Source organism: Schistocerca serialis, chromosome 5 (assembly GCF_023864345.2).
Source record: "Schistocerca serialis cubense isolate TAMUIC-IGC-003099 chromosome 5, iqSchSeri2.2, whole genome shotgun sequence".
NCBI lineage: Eukaryota > Metazoa > Arthropoda > Insecta > Orthoptera > Acrididae > Schistocerca > Schistocerca serialis.
In genome coordinates, this window is record NC_064642.1 from 229,485,454 (window position 1) to 229,497,719 (window position 12,266).

A 12,266-nucleotide genomic window follows, 5' to 3' on the forward strand; every position below is an offset into this window, starting at 1 on the left:
TTTTGATTTAAAACAATAGGTTTGGATTTATAAAAAGGGCGGGGACTTCGATAGAATTATATCACAGTACCAATCCTGCTACTACTTGTCACTTTGAGCGCTAGTGCGCAGTCGGCTCCCAGGCTATTGTCGAAGAGACCACTGCTGGCGCGACCTTGCCGCTTGTCCGCTTAATTCGTGATATCAGCTCTCCGTGCCCTATTGCCCCCCCCCCTTACCTCCCCCCTACCCCCACCCCCTACTGAAAGCAGACACGTCTGAGTGGTGGGGATAGCTGCCTGCACAACTCGCCGCATCCTCTCCCACCCAACAGTGGTCAGCTGCAGTCCGCTAGAGGCGCTACGGCGAGCACAAGGTCCTTCTACGATCAGGTACTTGCGCTGCGCGCAGCGTAGGCCTACACAGACTGACTATCGAAAGTTGAGCATGCCGAGTTCATCGTACTGCTGAACGATCAAAAACGATGCAGCTAGTGGACAGGGTATGTGTGCCTCTCGTGGTATAGGCGATCGCAGTGCGCTTCAGCGGCAGTTAATTGTAACTGACTGGCAAATCACATTATTTTAAAAAATGAACAGGCGTAAAATTCCTACGTTAGCTCTATTGAAACGGCATGTCCTGCTAGACAATCAGGAAAGGAGCTGACGCTGTCTCCAGTTGTAAAGCGGCTCGTCCAGTACGTAGACCTGTTGCCCGAGAATACAACCTGGAACATTTTCAGTTAAGGAAACTCGGCGGGAAAAAGGACGAGGAACTCTGAATAATAACAGAGACCGAACAACGAAGTATCACTGGAAACTACTGTCGAATTATACGAGGCACTAACGCACTGACGATGTTGTGCAATCCTGCATGTACTCTGTGCAGCTAAGTGCCACTAGAAACGAAGTCTCGTCCCGATATGATGATGATGTTTGGTTTGTAAGGCTCTCAAATGAGCAGTCATCAGCACCCGTACGAAGTCCCAATTTATTAACAGTCCAATTTTTATACAGTCAAATACAGCCACTGTCACGAATGATGATGTTGATGAAATGATGAGGACAACACAAACACCCAGACCCCGGGCAGAGAAAATCCCCCAACCCGGCCGGGAATCGAACCCGACGCGTCCCGGGAGCACAGTAACGCAAGTTCAGCGTCTGAGGCAGACTGAGATCGGAATCGGAATCCCCAGCAGCGCCGGCGATGCCGCTTATATAGGCTCGCATGACGCGCGTCGAACATGATCGCGCCATGACCTCCTGATCTCGGCTCTTTCCAGAAGCTTCTGTGCTACTACTCACGAAGTCCACACTACCTTTATCACAAAAACGCAGTTCCTCCTGCTTCCTAGCATACTTCACTGGCACACCATGTGCAACATTATACCATTAGCTATGCACTCTCAATACTTCACGCTATTCATTCGCGAAACATACGCGACAAAACATATTCCCATCCTTGTCCATATATTAGATGTTATTCCGTCCGTAGGACACATAAATAAAAATTTCAATATTCATGAATACGGTATAAGAGAAAAACGAAAGCAGTGGTCCGTCTTGTCCAGTCAATAAGAACATCGATTCATAAAGGTTCCATTACAAGTAGCGAAGTGTAAATTTGCAGTAGTTCCTCACATGAGATAAAAATTAGTTCTTCATTCTCACATTTTTGTAAAATCCTAACGTCATTCTCATATGTTCACTGTTCCTATTCAGTAAAAGAGTCTTTATAACGCGTGAAATACAAAAGTTGGAACAAGAAAGTGTAAGTTATCTTATTGCAATTAATGCAAGCTTTCTTCTGCTGTAATATATATATATATATATATATATATATATATATATATATATATATATATATATATATACACTCCTGGAAATGGAAATAAGAACACCGTGAATTCATTGTCCCAGGAAGGGGAAACTTTATTGACACATCACATGATCACACTGACAGAACCACAGGCACATAGACACAGGCAACAGAGCATGCACAATGTCGGCACTAGTACAGTATATATCCACCTTTCGCAGCAATGCAGGCTGCTATTCTCCCATGGAGACGATCGTAGAGATGCTGGATGTAGTCCTGTGGAACGGCTTGCCATGCCATTTCCACCTGGCGCCTCAGTTGGACCAGCGTTCGTGCTGGACGTGCAGACCGCGTGAGACGATGCTTCATCCAGTCCCAAACATGCTCAATGGGGGACAGATCCGGAGATCTTGCTGGCTAGGGTAGTTGACTTACACCTTCTAGAGCACGTTGGGTGGCACGGGATACATGCGGACGTCATTGTCCTGTTGGAACAGCAAGTTCCCTTGCCGGTCTAGGAATGGTAGAACGATGGGTTCGATGACGCTTTGGATGTACCGTGCACTATTCAGTGCCCCCTCGACGATCACCAGTGGTGTACGGCCAGTGTAGGAGATCGCTCCCCACACCATTATGCCGGGTGTTGGCCCTGTGTGCCTCGGTCGTATGCAGTCCTGATTGTGGCGCTCACCTGCACGGCGCCAAACACGCATACGACCATCATAGGCACCAAGGCAGAAGCGACTCTCATCGCTGAAGACGACACGTCTCCATTCGTCTCTCCATTCACGCCTGTCGCGACACCACTGGAGGCGGGCTGCACGATGTTGGGGCGTGAGCGGAAGACGGCCTAACGGTGTGCGGGACCGTAGCCCAGCTTCATGGAGACGGTTGCGAATGGTCCTCGCCGATACCCCAGGAGCAACAGTGTCCCTAATTTGCTGGGAAGTGGCGGTGCGGTCCCCTACTGCACTGCGTAGGATCCTACGGTCTTGGCGTGCATCCGTGCGTCGCTGCGGTCCGGTCCGAGGTCGACGGGCACGTGCACCTTCCGCCGACCACTGGCGACAACATCGATGTACTGTGGAGACCTCACGCCCCACGTGTTGAGCAATTCGGCGGTACGTCCACCCGGCCTCCCGCATGCCCACTATACGCCCTCGCTCAAAGTCCGTCAACTGCACATACGGTTCACGTCCACGCTGTCGCGGCATGCTACCAGTGTTAAACACTCCGATGGAGCTCCGTATGCCACGGCAAACTGGCTGACACTGACGGCGGCGGTGCACAAATGCTGCGCAGCTAGCGCCATTCGACGGCCAACACCGCGGTTCCTGGTGTGTCCGCTGTGCCGTGCGTGTGATCATTGCTTCTACAGCCCTCTCGCAGTGTCCGGAGCAAGTATGGTGGGTCTGACACACCGGTGTCAATGTGTTCTTTTTTCCATTTCCAGGAGTATATATATATATATATATATATATATATATATATATATATATGTGTGTGTGTATGTGTGTGTGTGTGTGTGTGTGTGTGTGTGTGTGTGTGTGTATATGTGTGTGTGTGTGTGTGTATATGTGTGTATATGTGTGTGTGGGTGGGTGTGTATGTGGGTGTGTGTGTGGGTGTGTGGAGAAAATGGCTCTCAGCATTATGGGACTTAACGTCTGAGGTCAGCAGTCCCCTAGAACTTAGAACTACTTAAACCTAACTAACCCAAAGACATCAGACACATCCACGCCCGAGGCAGGATTCGAACCTGCGAGCGTAGTAGTCGCGTGATTCCGGACTGAAGCTCCTAGAACCGCTCGGCCACCATGGCCGACATATATGGAGACAGTGGGATGCGAACCAGCAACACATAATTTATTATACTATTAAACTGTGTCACTTCTTACGTTACACCTACTTCAGATGAAGTAGAACTATACTTTCTATCTCACCCCCGCCTGAAGGCTTTAATCGCTCTTAACTGATATTTAATTTTAACTAATTGTATCAAGAACAATGCGGTTTTGATGGATCCTCAATATTCGGTTGCCTTTCACAGTATGCAAGTTACAGTTTCTCGTTGTTTTATTAGAACAAATCGTACAGTTAACGACGGCTTTTCAAAAGACCCACAATCTGCTGGTGCCTAGAAGCGGCATAGGTACACATAAGCTTCAGTTGAAACAAAATAGCGTCTCGCGAATCTGTACTGAATAGAGATGGCGTTATGTGAAGTAGGTGGCTTTCTTCATCTCATTAGCCTGCTTTAAACGCACTTCGAAAATGTCTGACATGCTAGGTATTGCCCTGCGCGTTCGGAGAACCTCCCCAGTGTGCTTTTTCAACGCTATGACGTCATGAGTCGAAACGCTCAACGTTCAAAGGCACGGTCTGTCTCCGTCGGCTTCAGCTACATGCGAGTGATAAACAGGGAGTAGTGCAGTACTTCTACACACAAACTAGGGAGTCCATTAAACATCACGTGGTGGAGAGTTCGTTATTACCAGTATCATCGATGTCCTATTCTTTTCCTTTGACCTTCCGATCGCGGAAAAAGAGACTATCTATATGGCTCTGCATGTCCCAATCTCTCTTATTATAGTCACATGGTCTCTGCGTGAGACGTACGACGTTCGCAGTAGAATGGTCGCAGTTTTTTTTACTGATATTTCCCTTAATCACATAGACAATAAATGCAGCAATAGTTAAAACTGTTCATAAATTACCTAAAACTTAGGATTATACACTGACGGAGAAAATAGCAACACCAATAAATAATGATTGTAGAGTAATGAAATTTCGGGAATACATTCCCTAGGTAACATACTTAAGTGATTAGCACTACGAAATCACAGGCTGAAGTAAGCGCGAGATAAGCCATTGCAATTGTTGTGCTAGCACAATGCATTAATAATCAGTGTAACCACCAGAATGTTGAATACATGCACTCAAACGTGCATGCATTGTGTAGTACAGTTGCCGGATATCGTTTTGTGGGATGGAGTTTCATGCCGGTTGCACTTGGTCGGTCAATGCAGGGACGGTTAATGCTGTTTGGGGACGACGATGGAGTTGTCACCCGATGCCGTCCCATATGTGCTCGAATGAAGACAGATCTCTTGATCGAACAGGTCAAGGCAACATGTCGACACTCTATATAGATCGTTGGGCTACAAAAGCGGTATGTAGGCGAGCTTTATGCAAGGTGCATAGGATAACCACGATAGTACTCCTGCTGTCGTAGAAAATCTCACCCCAGACCATAATTTCCAGATGTTGGTCCAGTGTGACTTGCACGCAGACAGGTTGGTTGCAGTCTCTCAACAGCCCTGCTGTCATACGAACTTTCACTCCAGACCGTAACTCCAGAAGTAGGTCCTGTGTATCCAACAGCCGGCCGCGGTGGTCTTGCGGTTAAGGCGCTCAGTCCGGAACCGCGCGACTGCTACGGTCGCAGGTTCGAATCCTGCCTCGGGCATGGATGTGTGTGATGTCCTTAGGTTAGTTAGGTTTAAGTAGTTCTAAGACAGACATCCACCCTGCCCGCAAATGAGTTCGCCCTTGATACCACTGAAGTCGCAAATGGCGATGGTTTAGGGTCAATGGAATGCACGCTGCAGGCCGTCTGCCTCAGAGCTGTCCTTGTAGTAAACGATGTGTAACATTTCGTTGTGTCACTTTGATGCCAACTGATGCTGAAACTGCTGCTGTAGATGCAGTACGATGCTTCACAGCCGTATGCTGAGCACAACGTTCATCCCTCTTGCTAATGCCACGTGGTCGTCCGGAGCCCAGTCTTCTAGCGATCGTACAGCCTGCTTCCCGTAGTCTTATTACACAACCTCTTTCAAATGCAGTGAACTGTTGATAATGACGTGTTTGTTACCTCAAAGGCATTCCTAGTATCGACACACAACTACGTATCTCAAAGGTGACTAACGCTCACCTCCAGTACTACGTGTATTTAAAGCAAACCTAATTTGCATTTTCGTAATGGCGCTATTAGCGCCACTCTTGCGCGACTGGCGAGAAATGCGAACAGACGTCATCTTTCAGATGTAGAAACACGTCTACCAACATTCATTTAGGTCGCACACCCCATTCTCGGTGTTGCAATTTTTTCCGTCACTTTAGTAGTCAGCACGGTGGATAGATCAAACAGTTTAATTGAATCAGTTATTATGAAAATGTCATGAGTCCAATTCTTCACAAATTCAGATTTCAGTTCTTTTGCAGTCTCCATCTGTAGAAGCATGCATCTGTTTCGAGAACGTCATGAGTTTCTGCTTTTAAAGCCAAGCAAATCGTTGCCAAAAATTTTAGTTGGTGTGAAAACGTCATGAGTCTAGGACTCATGACGTTTTCATACTACATCTTCTCATTAGTTTTATGTCATATTTTTTTAAATCACCGGAAGTAACCTACGGTTTATGTCCCTACATTAACAACAATCAAATTTTACCAGTACCGATTTCATGATCTATTGTTGGTACCACATTGTAATACAAATCTTGTGTGGCTGTTGTCTAATCTTTCAATAGTAGTGACAATTTAATCAGAAAAGAGAGCATGGACTCAAGTGAATAACAGCCATAACCCCATAACAAGACGAAAGGCATACAGCATTCTGAGAAATTCAAACACATCATAATAAAGAAGGATAGATTATGAGGAGAAGCGTAAATTAACTACAAAGCACAAAACAATACTGCAAGTGGTATGTTTGAAAAATCTTTCAATATTTTCCTATCCGGGGTCACTCTTTCCTACCTTGTGATAGGGTGTTTGGGCGTATAGTAAGAAAGTTACGACAAAACAAAGAAAGTTACGACAAGCTGATAGAGTTTACACTGTGAAAGAATATATTGTACTTACTCTTCATTCTGCCAATAAAAAGAATTCATTCATTGTCAACTACCTTTAGGATAACAAGAACTATAAGGACAGGTGGCCAGATCTTTCTAAATGCAATTCCCAGAATTTAGAAACAATGGGAAAAAACAATCCAATGAAAGTCAACGTCAGTGTTTCACAGTACAATATGTTTGAGTATGACAGCCACAACCCAGGGGTATTAGTAGACCAATCATTCATTGATGGACTGACACAAATCTCTTTCAGACTTTTAAAACCCCTAGGAAATGTCAGACTCCGAACAACCTTAGCACACGGAGTGAAATGTCCTATAACCAAAGTTAAGATAAACGATATAAAAATAAACTGTAGCAGTACCTCCCAGAGGATCACAAAACATTTGTATTGGTTTATTCAATTGGCCTTCAACAGCTGAAGAAGATTAAAATGTATGAAACCTACAGAAAATGTTGAAACAATGCTTATCTGTAATGATTATGTTAAAATGCTACTTGTAATTTGTGTTTATTAATTAATTCTCAAAATTCTATAGCTGTACTGTTATTAATTTTAATTTGGTTCAAAAACGTCATGAGTTCAAGATAAAAAAAATCATTTGGAGAATGTGAAAACAAAAATTGATGATTTGAAGATGTAGATTTAATGGTTTACAGGTACACCAGAGGATAAAAGTCCAAGTACTTCATATCTTCTACCATTGAAGTATAAAAAAGTTTTCTTTGAATATCTCAAAATCATGTTTTATGGACTTAATGGTCTTTTCATAATAACCAATTCAATTATAGTCATTACTTCATTACCTATAAATCTATTTTTAAAATGGTTGCGTTTGAAGCATCATATTCAAAGCACTCTGAGACTTCATTTTTAATAAAACTTCTTAATTTAAAAAAGTGTACAAAGATATCGTTGCTTGAATCTTCACATACAAATTTAAGTTTCAATTTATAAAAAAAAAAAAAGAAAATTGCAAAGGTACAGCGCATTATTCGAAAGACTGGTCTTTCTTCATGTGATAACTTGAACCAACAAAACTATAGTACACAGTTGAAATTTATATTTCACTTCCTTTTAAGATTCGGCTGTCAAAGTGTACTTATTTACATGCAATCGGCAGAGTAAGGAGGTAACACTTATAGGTGGAGGAAAACTTCTTGCAACCACTTTCTTGCACAATACTTCTCATACTTCTCTGTGCACGCCAGTTTTAAATGATTCATATCGGCATTCGACGGTTTGTTTCTGTTCACAGCTTCCAGAAAGTAGTATTTTGAATCTGTGCACATGTGCATTGTAACATCTGTGTACCAGCACCACACGAATGACAGACGTTACACAAGGTTCAAGAATACTTTGTTTCACATAGACGGACCAGAATCGAGGAAAGATGCCAGTATGTATAGGCGAAAGTGTTTGGCTACCTTTCTGCAGTATCACAGAAGGAACATGCCGCTTCTAGTAGCGCTATTACACGACCTTCTTCAAATGCAGTGAGGTTTTGACAGTGGCATATTTGACGCCTTTAAAGCGTTCTTGACTAACACCAACTTACCACTTCCAGTCTCAAAGTTACTGGGTGACAACTGTTGGTCTCAACGTTACAGGGTGACAATTTTTGAACTATATGAAACAAAATCGTCATAATTTCTGAACGGTTTGCGTTAGGACTTTCAAACTGCACAGTTGGCCGCTGGGCCGATGGGAATTCCATGGTCTGATTTAGTGACAAAGTCCCCTTTCATTTGGATGGCTTCCTCAATAAGCATTTGGTGAACCTGGAATCAGAATTTCGCGATCAAAAAATCTCTTCACCCTCAACAGGTGACTGTGTGCTGTTACAATGTCCAGTCACGGAATAGTCGATGCGATGTTCCTTGATGGTACAGTGACTGCCAAACGGTAGTTGAAGGTGATTCGATTCCTATCATCCAAGGTGACCCTGATTTCGACAAGATGTGGTTCTTGCAAGACGAATCTCGACCCGATCGAAGCAGGAAAGTGTTAGATATCGTGGAGGAGCACTTCGGGGACCGCATTCTGGCTCTGCAGTAGCTAGAGGCCATTTGCATGGGCGTCGATTGGCCGCCATATTCTCCGGATCTGAACACTTGCGACTCCTTTTTGTGGGGCTATATCAGGGTCAAGGTGTATAGGAATAACCCCAAAATCATTGCTGAGCTGAAAACAGGCAATCAGGAGATCATCGACAGCATCGAAGTTGCTACATTCCAGCGGGTCATGCAGAACTTCGCTATTCGTCTGCGCACACATCATCGGCAAAGATGGCAGGCATATCGCACATAAGTAAATCCGAAAATCTGAAGTGACTCTTACATGTTAAATGAAGTGTTTGTGTACGCCGTAGTTTGTAGGTAATTTACATTTTTTTTTCATATAGTTCAATAATTGTTACCCTGTAACTATGGTCAAGACATCTACAGCCTACATTTAAAGCAAACTTTATTTCCATCTTCATATAATGATGTAGGTTGAAGAAATGAATTAAAGTTTATGCGACAACTGGGACTTGAACCCAGGTCTCATTGTTTACTAGGCAGGAATGCTGACAGTTACACCATCTCAACACTATGGGTAACATTGCTCCAAGGTCTACCTAAGTCCAGTGCCCTCTCCAACAAAAAACTTCAATTCATATCTCTGGCCTACTTTTCCCTTCTCAGATCGTCACTATTCCCGAAGCTCTCCAGCACTGGAATAGCACTCCAGCATAATGGGGAAATCCTGTACCTCAGGTGTAGGTGATCTTATGTATCTTATAATTAAATTTTCCTCGAGACATTTGAGTCATCTACAATAATGATGGAAGCTGAAGAAATGAATTAAAATTTATGCCAAGGCCTGGACTTTAACCCGTGTCTCCTTGCTTACTAGGCAGTTGTGTTGATAATGTCTGCTGAAGATATGAAGTTTGTCATGGCACTGGACTTCGTAAACCGTGCAGCAGTGTCAGCCATAGTGCTGCAGTGGTGTGAGACTCAGTATTCCTGACTAGTAAGCAAAGAGGTGTGGCTTCAAGTCCCGGCTGTGGCACAAATTTTAAATCATTTCTTCAGCTCCTACCATTATTGTATATAAAATGAGACTCAAAATGTCTGAAGGGAAATTTAGTATAAAATCCGTAAGGTGCATCCTCATAGTTGTACTATTCTTAGGTCACTGGCGCGATGTTTTAAAAGACGTCATCTTTCAGCTGTAAAAATATGCCTACCAACTTTCACTTATGTCGCACAGCTCCAGCTTAGTGTTGCGATTTTTCTCCCACAGTGCAGATATTATCTTCCATTAGTTCATCTTTAAAGAGAGCTTTCATTCCATCAGGTGGAAATTTTGTGTAGTTTCCGTAGTTCCTAGCAATCGTTCAAATACTTTCATCTTACTGAGAAACTAGCAGCCGGTCGCTGTGGCCGAGCGGTTCTAGGCGCTTCAGTCCGGAACCGCCCTGCTGCTGCTGTCGCAGGTTCGAATCCTGCCTCGGGCATGGATGTGTGTGATGTCCTTACGTTAGTTAGGTGTAAGTAGTTCTAAGTCTAGGGGACTGATGACCTTAGATGTTAAGTCCCATAGTGCTTGGAGCCATTTGAACCATCTGAAGACAGTAGCATCGTTAGCGAACAACCTAATAGTAAAAATATTTTACATATATCGGTCTGCCTTGGGGCAAACGCGAAGTTTATTTCGTTTCCGCTGAATGTAGCGGGTTGCATCAATCAGTAATTCATCGATCAAATAACCTACCTGTGAAAATAACAAGTAGCGTCGTACATCGTCTACCAGTTGCAGTGTTGAACGCCTTTCGGTAGCAAGACAAGGCGGAATGTTAGTGTTCTTCTGCATTTACTATATGAAACGTGTTACATGTTTATCCGCAAAGCGAATTTAGTTCCGTAAAACTCGTTTACATTTTGAGAGGAGATTTATTTCGTCGGAGAATGTCATTACGTTTGAGCTTAAGTTATACTATAGCATTAACAACTAGATTTAAATCAACATCTACATCGGTACTCTGCAAAACATTGTGTGGATGGCAGAGGGTACTACCCATTGTACCACTTATTAGGACTTCTTTTTCCCATTCACGTTTTGGGTTCGGGATAAATTATAGTTTAAACGCATCTGTGCGTGCCATTTCCTGCGAGAGCGATACATAGCGGGCTGAAGCATATTCCTAGATTCATTGCTTAAATCTGGATACGGAAATCTTGGGATAGTTCACCCCCGTCTTCAAGTGTCTGGTACTTCAGTTTCTTCAGTATTTCGCTCATATTCTTCAATGAGTGACAAAAAACCTCTGACAGTTCGTCCTGTTCTAGTTAGTATATTTCAAATATCTCTCTTTAGCTCCATTAGGTAAGGATCCAACACACTTGAGTAACAGCGGCACTCCAGGAGGGATCGCACGAGTATTTTGTAATCTGCCTCCTTGTATACTGACTGCATTTTCCTGATGATTTACTTACGACTGAAACTTTATGGACATTCAATTTCATGTCCCTACAAACTGCTACACCCGGTTATTTGTATGAGTTGACTGATACCAATTGTTATTCATTGATTAGAAGTCACGGGATATTACCTATTTTCGTTTTGTGAACTGCACAAGTCAAACACTAAAGAGTTCATTGCCAGTCTTTGTATCACATTGAGATCTCATAAAGATTCAACTGAATATATTCGAAGACACTACTTCACTATGGATAAACGCATCATATGCGAAATGTCCGAGGTTGCTGTTAATATTGTCTGCAAGATCATTGCTAAATAGCATGAATAGCAAGGGTACTAACACAATTCCCTGGGGCACATTTGAAGTTACTTGTACATGTAACGATGTCTCTCCATCGAAGATAACATGCTTCATCCTCCCTACGAAGAAATACCTAATCCAGTCACAAATTTCACTTAACCAGTGATATAACTCTGTAAATATGTGTATTAGTTCTCACTTCGCACTACTCCAAAATTGTTCATTTAACAATCTTCGTATATTCTGTACCAAATCTTAAAGTAGAGTATTATTTTGGTTGTAAGGACATCGAACGGAAGATTTTAATTTGTCAGGAAGGTTGTAAGAAATTGTTTTACATTTCTAAAGTAAATCGCGCTGATGATTTTAGATTACTGCACCAGTTTTAGGACTTGTTAGACTTGACACAGATATTGAACGAATTAACAGAGGCACTGCTGGTCTAGTGAAATTTCTGTGGGAACTTAAATGAGGAGCTTTGGATGAAAGGTGACTTAGTCCTCACGAAACCTTGTTGAATGAATTAATAGATCTTGAATTCGATGAATACAGTGTGTTACCTCTGTTTCAGCATCCGTTTGACGTCTTTTACTGTACAGCCACTGTGTCATACTTACATACGATTTCAGACATGGGAAGGACCTCATTTGCAGAGTAGACCGATTTATCTTACGACGCTGGCCACAGTATGCTTGTATTTACACAGATGGCCTGCAGCCCCTCTAATGGCACCTGTCCAATGATTGCACTTCCACCTGAAACCTCTATCTACACAGCGGAGCTACTGCCGTAGGAAGGCCACATGTTAACGCATACAGACATTTAAGCTTTTACG

At 43.2% G+C, this 12,266-nt stretch overlaps 1 protein-coding gene across 1 annotated transcript in view; it reads left to right on the top strand.

The window, feature by feature from the left end:
- Positions 1-268: 268 nt before the first annotated feature.
- LOC126482390 (probable cytochrome P450 301a1, mitochondrial) overlaps positions 269-12,266 on the top strand; it is a 230,564-nt gene continuing 218,566 nt past the window's right edge. Inside the window, exon 1 of the mRNA XM_050106497.1 lies at positions 269-371. The gene's annotated coding sequence lies outside the window, so the exon portion shown is untranslated. The remainder of the gene's footprint in view (positions 372-12,266) is intronic.